Genomic DNA, 8,073 nt, shown 5'->3' on the forward strand with positions numbered 1-8,073 from the left:
CAGGACTAAGTTCATGATAAATTAAAGTTCAATTAATCATATTACTTAAGAACTCCCACTTAGATAGACATCCCTCTAATCATCTAAGTGATCACGTGATCCAAATCAACTAAACCATGTCCGATCATCATGTGAGATGGAGTAGTTTTCAATGGTGAACATCACTATGTTGATCATATCTACTATATGATTCACGCTCGACCTTTCGGTCTCCAGTGTTCTGAGGCCATATATGCATATGCTAGGCTCGTCAAGTTGAACCCAAATATTCTGCGTGTGCAAAACTGTCTTACACCCATTGTATTTGAACGTAGAGCTTATCACACCCGATCATCACGTGGTGTCTCGGCACGAAGAACTTTCACAATGGTGCATACTCAGGGAGAACACTTATACCTTGAAATTTAGTGAGAGATCATCTTATAATGCTACTGTCAATCAAAGCAGAATAAGATGCATAAAGGATAAACATCACATGCAATCAATATAAGTGATATGAAATGGCCATCATCATCTTGTGCCTTTGATCTCCATCTCCAAAGCATCGTCATGATCTTCATCGTCACCGGCATGACACCATGATCTCCATCATCTTGATCTATATCAATGTGTCGTCACATGGTCGTCTCGCCAACTATTGCTATCGCATAGCGATAAAGTAAAGCAATTATTTGGCGCTTCCATCTTATGCAATAAAGAGACAACCATAAGGCTTCTGCCAGTTGCCGATAACTTGAACAAAACATGATCATCTCATACAACAACTTATATCTCATCACGTCTTGACCATATCACATCACAACATGCCCTGCAAAAACAAGTTAGATGTCCTCTACTTTTTTGTTGCAAGTTTTAAGTGGCTGCTACGGGCCGAGAAAGAACCGTTCTTACCTACGCATCAAAACCACAATGATATTTCGTCAAGTTAGTGTTGTTTTAACCTTCTCAAGGATTGGGCATAGCCACACTCAGTTCAACTAAAGTTGGAGAAACTGACACCCGCCAGCCACCTATGTGCAAAGCACGTCGGTAGAACCAGTCTTGCATAAGCGTATGTGTAATGTCGGTCTAGGCCGCTTCATCCAACAATACCGTCGAACCAAAGTATGACATGCTGGTAAGCAGTATGACTTGTATCGCCCACAACTCACTTGTGTTCTACTCGTGCATATAACATCTATGCATAAACCTGTCTTTGATACCACTGTTAAGGAACGTAGTAATTTCAAAGAAAATCGTAGGCACACGTAAGATCATGGTGATGCATAGCAACTAGAGGGGAGACTGTCGTCCAAGTACCCTTGTAGACCGTAAGCGGAAGCGTTATGAAAATGCGGTTGATGTAGTCATGCGTATTCACGATCGATCGATCCAAGTACCGAACGTACGGCACCTCCGCGATATGCACACGTTCAGCTCGGTAATGTCCCACGAACTCATGATCTAGTAGAGCTTCGAGGGAGAGTTCCGTCAGCACGACGGCGTGATGACGGTGTTGATGAAGCTACCAACGCAGGGCTTCGCCTAAGCACCACTACGATATGACCGAGATGGATTATGATGGAGGGGGGCACCGCACACGGCTAAAGATCAATGATTAACTTGTGTCTATGGGGTGCCCCCCTCCCCCGTATATAAAGGAGTAGAGGAGGGGGAGGGCCGGCCCTCTCTTGGGCGCGCCATAGGGGAGTCCTACTCCCACCGGGAGTAGGATTGCCCCATTTCCAAGTTGGAGTAGGAGAGGTAGGAAAGAGGAGGGAGAGAACAAGGAAAGGGGGGGCGGCCCCCTCACCCAATTCAGATTGGTCTTGCGGGGGGGGGGGCTCCTAGGCTTCCTCCTCCTCTATTCCACTAAGGCCCAAGAAGGCCCATACACTCCTCGGCGAATTCCCGTAACTCTCCGGTACTCCGATAAATACCCGAATCACTCGGAACCTTTCCGATGTCCGAATATAGTCGTCCAATATATCGATCTTTACATATCGACCATTTCGAGACTCTTCCTCATGTCCCCGATCTCAACCGGGACACTGAACTATCTTCGGTACATCAAACACATAACTCATAATATAAATCCTTACCGAATGTTAAGCGTGCGGACCCTACGGGTTCGAGAACTATGTAGGCATGACCGAGACACGTCTCCGGTCAATAACCAATAGCGGAACCTGGATGCTCATATTGGATCCTACATATTCTACGAAGATCATTATCGGTCAAACCGCATAACAACATATGTTGTTCCCTTTGTCATCGGTATGTTACTTACCCGAGATTCGATCGTCGGTATCTCAATACCTAGTTCAATCTCATTACCGGCAAGTCTCTTTACTTGTTCCGTAATGCATCATCCCACAACTAACTCATTAGTCACATTGCTTGCAAGGCTTATATTGATGTGCATTACCGAGAGGGCCCAGAGATACCTCTCCGACAATCGGAGTGACAAATCGTAATCTTGATCTATGCCAACTCAACAAACACCATCAGAGACACCTGTAGAGCACCTTTATAATCACCCAGTTACGTTGTGACGTTTGGTAGCACTCAAAGTGTTCCTCCGGTATTCAGGAGTTGCATAATCTCATAGTCATAGGAACATGTATAAGTCATGAAGAAAGCAATAGCAATATACTAAATGATGAAGTGCTAAGCTAATGGATTGGGTCAAGTCAATCACATCATTCTCTAATGATGTGATCCCGTTAATCAAATGACAACTCATGTCCATGGCTAGGAAACTTAACCATCTTTGATTCAATGAGCTAGTCAAGTAGAGGCATACTAGTGACACTTTGTTTGTCTATGTATTCACACATGTACTAAGTTTCCGGTTAAAACAATTCTAGCATGAATAGTAAACATTTATCATGATATATGGAAATAAATAATAACTTTATTATTGCCTCTAGGGCATATTTCCTTCAGACATCGTATTTGTGGCAAAGCCACCTTCATAATTCTTTCATACATGTCGCTCTTGATTCATTGCATATCCCGGTACACCGCCGGAGGCATTCATATAGAGTCATATTTTGTTCTAGTATCGAGTTGTAATTCATGAGTTGTAAGTAAATAGAAGTGTGATGATCATCATTTTTAGAGCATTGTCCCTAAAAAAAGAAAGGCCAAATAAAAAAAGGAGAAAGGCTAAATACAAAAAGAAAGGCCCAAAAAAAATGGGACATTGTTACTATCTTTTTTCCACACTTGTGTTTCAAAGTAGCACCATGATCTTCATGATAGAGAGTCTCCTATATTGTCACTTTCATGTACTAGTGGGAATTTTTCATTATAGAACTTGGATTGTATATTCTAACGATGGGCTTCCTCAAAGTTCCCTAGGTCTTCGTGAGCAAGCAAGTTGGATGCACACCCACTTAGTTTCTTTTGTTGAGCTTTCATACATTTATAGCTCTAGTGCATCCGTTGCATGGCAATCCCTACTCCTCATGTTGACATCAATTGATGGGCATCTCCATAGCCCGTTGATTAGCCTCGTCAATATGGGACTTTCTCCTTTTTTGTCGTCTCCACACAACCTGCATCATCATATTCTATTCCACCCATAGTGCTATATCCATGGCTTACGCTCATGTATTGCGTGAGAGTTGAAAAAAGCCGAAGTGCGTTAAAAAGTATGAACCAATTGCTTGGCTGAAACCGAGGTTGTGCATGATGGGAGTATTTTGTGTGACAAAAATGAAACATAGCCTAACTATATGATTTTGTAGGGATAAGCTTTTCTTTGGCCATATTATTTTGAGAAGACATGATTGCTTTGTTAGTATGCTTGAAGTATTACTATTTTTATGTCAATATGAACTTTTATCTTGAATCATTTGGATCTGAACATTCATGCCACAATAAACAAAATTACATTGAGAAATATGCTAGGTAGCATTCCACATCGAAAATTCTGTTTTTATCATTTACCTACTCGAGGACGAGCGGGAATTAAGCTTGGGGATGCTTGATACGTCTCCAACGTATCTATAATTTGTGATTGTTCCATGCTATTATATTACCCGTTCTAGATGTTTATGGGCTTTACTTTACACTTTTATATCATTTTTGGGACTAACCTACTAACCGGAGGCCCAGCCCGAATTGCTGTTTTTTTTTGCCTACTTCGGTGTTTCGAAGAAAAAGGAATATCAAACGGAGTCCAAATGGAATGAAACCTTCGGGAGCGACCTTTTGGAACAAACGCAATCCAGGAGACTTGGAGTGGACGTCAAGAAGCAGTCGAGGCAGCCACGAGGCAGGAGTGCGCACCCTAGGGGGGTGGGCGTGCCCCCACCCTCGTGGGCCCCTCATGGTTCCCCTGACCAACCTCCTTCGCCTATATATACTCTCGTACCCTAAAAACATCGAGGAGCACCACAAAACCCTATTTCCACTGCCGCAACCTTCTGTACCCGTGAGATCCCATCTTGGAGCCTTTTTCGACGCTCCGCCGGAGGGGGAATCGATCACGGAGGGCCTCTACATCATCGCCAAGGCCTCTCCTATGAGTTGTGAGTAGTTTACCACAGACCTTTGGGTCCATCGTTATTAGCTAGATGGCTTCTTCTCTCTTTGAATCTCAATACAAAGTTCTCCTCGATCTTCTTGGAGATCTATTTGATGTAACTCTTTTTGCGGTGTTTTGTCGAGGTCTGATGAATTGTGGGTTTATGATCAAGTTTATCTATGAGAAATATTTGAATCTCCTCTGAATTCTTTTATGTATGATTGGTTATCTTTGCAAGTCTCTTCGAATTATTATTTTGGTTTGGCCTACTAGATTGATCTTTCTTGCAATGGGAGAAGTGCTTAGCTTTGGGTTCAATCTTGCGGTGTCCTTTCCCAATGACAGCAGGGGCAGCAAGGCACGTATTGTATTGTTGGCATCAAGGATAAAAAGATGGGGTTTATATCATATTGCTTGAGTTTATCCCTCTACATCATGTCATCTTGCCTAATGTGTTACTCTATTCTTATGAAATTAATACTCTAGATGCATGCTGGATAGCGGTCGATGTGTGGAGTAATAGTAGTAGATGCAGGCAGAAGTTGGTCTACTTGTTGCGGACGTGATGCCTATATACATGATCATGCCTAGATATTCTCATAACTATGCACTTTTCTATCAATTGCTCGACAGTAATTTGTTCACCCACCGTAATACTTATGCTATCTTGAGAGAAGCCACTAGTGAAACCTATGGCCCCCGGGTCTATCTTCCATCATATAAGTTTCCGATCTACTTTATTTTGCTATCTTTACTTTCAATCTATATCATAAAAATACCAAAAATATTTATCTTATCGTATTATCTCTATCAGATCTCACTTTCGCAAGTGGTTGTGAAGGGATTGACAACCCCTTTATCGCGTTGGTTGCGAGGTTCTTGTTTGTTTGTGTAGGTATGAGGGACTTGTGTGGAGCCTCCTACTGGATTGATACCTTGGTTCTCAAAAACTGAGGGAAATACTTACGCTACTTTGTTGCATCACCCTTTCCTCTTCAAGGAAAAACCAACACAGTGCTCAAGAGGTAGCAATGCCATGGGATGTCTAAAAAGAGGAGGAGGCTCGAGGGCACTGGTGGGCTCCAGAGGCGGCATGAGCGAGCGCGGGACGCAAGACATACCCAGTTTCGGGGCTCTCCGGAGAGATAACACCCCTAGTCCTGCCGAGCGTGGTTGAGATGCAATAGTATAGCGTTGCTCCTAGAGCTGTATGGAGGAAGAAGGAAGGCAGGCCAAGGCTTAGGCTGCTCCTTCTTCCGGGGTGTGTTCTACTGATCAATGGCTAGTTCCTGTGTGCTTACTGCTTCTGCTATCTCGCTTGCCCGTATGCGTGAGGGCTCCTGGGGGGTTTTCTAGGCCAACCCCCCAGGGGTACAATGGTAATGTTACAAGGCCGTAGGGTCGGGTCGTCAGCGTGTGGGGACCCAAGCTGGGACCCATCGGGTGCCTACGGTTCACTGGGTTCCCCTAGGTGCGGGTCCCGCGTGCCTAGGGGTACTGTGCGCCATCTTGTCGATCGTCAGGGAGTGGCCGAGTCGAGTCGGGTACAGTGGCGCTCCTTCAGGTCGCCGCTTGCTGGCGTCAGTGGTGACAGGGGGCACTGTTGCCACGTCGGCCCTGGTCAGCCGGGTAGGTGAGGGGCACTGTTGCCACGCTCCGGCTGACCAGAGGCATGGGCAGGGCACTGTTGCCTTGGTCATTTGGTGGATGAAGACTCGTCCCATCGTACGGCCTGGATGGGACGGGAGATGACCCGTGGATGGGTTGAGGAACACGCCAAGGGCGGAGCTTGCTTGTTGGGGAAGTCTTGGCATGCCGGGCTCGGCTGTTGTGCTAGTTGTCGAGGCCGAGTCGAGGGGCCTGGCCGGGTCGGAGAGTTCGGCCGGGTCGAGGGGCCTGGCCAGGTCGAGTGACCCGGCCAAGCGCGGGCCGGCTTGAGGGGCGATGTTGGCCCCGTTGTTTTTGAAAAGGATACGGGTTCCATTGCCTGCCCCGGGCTCATCCCCTCGACGCCGGCCTAATGGAGTATAATTTCACTTCTCTCCCTAAAAATTTCCCTATTTATACTCACTCTCTCCTCCGACGAGTAAAACGGCGCGACTCTCCTTTGTTGCTTCTCCCTCCCCCTCCCACGTCACATCTTCGTCCTCGCCGCCCCTCCTACCCCTCTCCTTTCCTGTCGGGACCGGCCCGTCATCGGGGAAGCCTTGTAGGCCCCTGCCGCTGTCCTCCTCCACCTCCTCGTCCAGCTGCCGGCCAAAAGTCAAGGGGATCTACGGCTGCTGTAGCCGCCGCACTTTTTGAAGTTTGAGTGACGATAATTGTCTTAAATTTCGGAGAATCGGCCTTAGCTGGTGATCCGGGCTGTTTCCCTCTCGACGATGAAGCTTATCCCCCATCGTCTCACTGGTCGGCCTTGACCCCTGTTATTTTTGGGTCATATCTAGTATTCAGAGTTTGCCTCGATTTGGTACCGCTCGCGCAGCCCGCACCGAAACAGTGCTTTACCCCTAGATGTCCAGTCAACTGCTGCGCCTCAACGCATTTCGGGGAGAACCAGCTAGCTCTGGGTTCGAGTGGCATTTCACCCCTAACCACAACTCATCCGCTGATTCTTCAACATCAGTCGGTTCGGACCTCTGCTTAGTTTCATACCTTAATACCTGTTTCAAAGATGGATAATTTTGTATCTAACTCGATAAAGGCAGATTTAGCATTTCCGGCCGGTGGCGGCTGCGCCTTACCATGGATTGGCCGGGAAGCAGCCCACACAGCCCGCTGCAAAGCCTCCGTGCCGCATGCAGGTATCGGTTCTTCTTCTAGCCACTCTAATCGCTCCCGTCGTCGGTTCGCCAACAAATACACGGTCAGCCGTCGTCCAGGCCAGTGCTTGCGCTGCGGCTCGCCGGCTCGTCGCTGCCGATCATACAGTGTGACGACTGCACACGGTAAGTGGTGCGCCGAGTTTCTACCACGCCGCAACATTCCGGATGGGTGTTCTTCAAATGCACAAATGATGGGGTATGTGCTTGTTTTGTTTTTCATCAGATTTGGTTCAATTTCGGTAGCACATTGATGCTCATCTATGTGTGTAGGATGATGGATGCTCATTTTGGTATTGGGAAGAAGAATACATCGATCTATTGATAGCACAAAAATTAACAGATGTCCGTGCACTCATTGCTAGAATTGATGCTAAAGGTGGGACTAGATGTGAGATAGAGAAGAAATTAGAGGGAAAGTAGCGTCTACTTCTTTAGAATCAAAAAAGAATAAATGAAGTATGCAAGATCGAGAATCTGCAGATAAAAAATGAAGGCATCGAGAAGATATTAATCCTCCAACTAATGGGAGCAGTAATGGAAGTTGGATGTCTTTTAAAATGTCTAATTGTGGTTCTTGTTTTCTTTGGTCTTGCTCTTCTAGCAAAGAATTGGTGAATTAGTATATAATCCAATGTCGTTGAATGAAATAAAGAAACAAAGAAATGTGTTTCGGTGGCCCAAATTGAAATGCATTTTTTTACTTAGCTAAGTTTAGGGGACCGGTTAGATCCG

This window comes from Triticum dicoccoides, chromosome 4B, assembly GCF_002162155.2.
Source record: "Triticum dicoccoides isolate Atlit2015 ecotype Zavitan chromosome 4B, WEW_v2.0, whole genome shotgun sequence".
Taxonomy (NCBI): Eukaryota; Viridiplantae; Streptophyta; class Magnoliopsida; order Poales; family Poaceae; genus Triticum; species Triticum dicoccoides.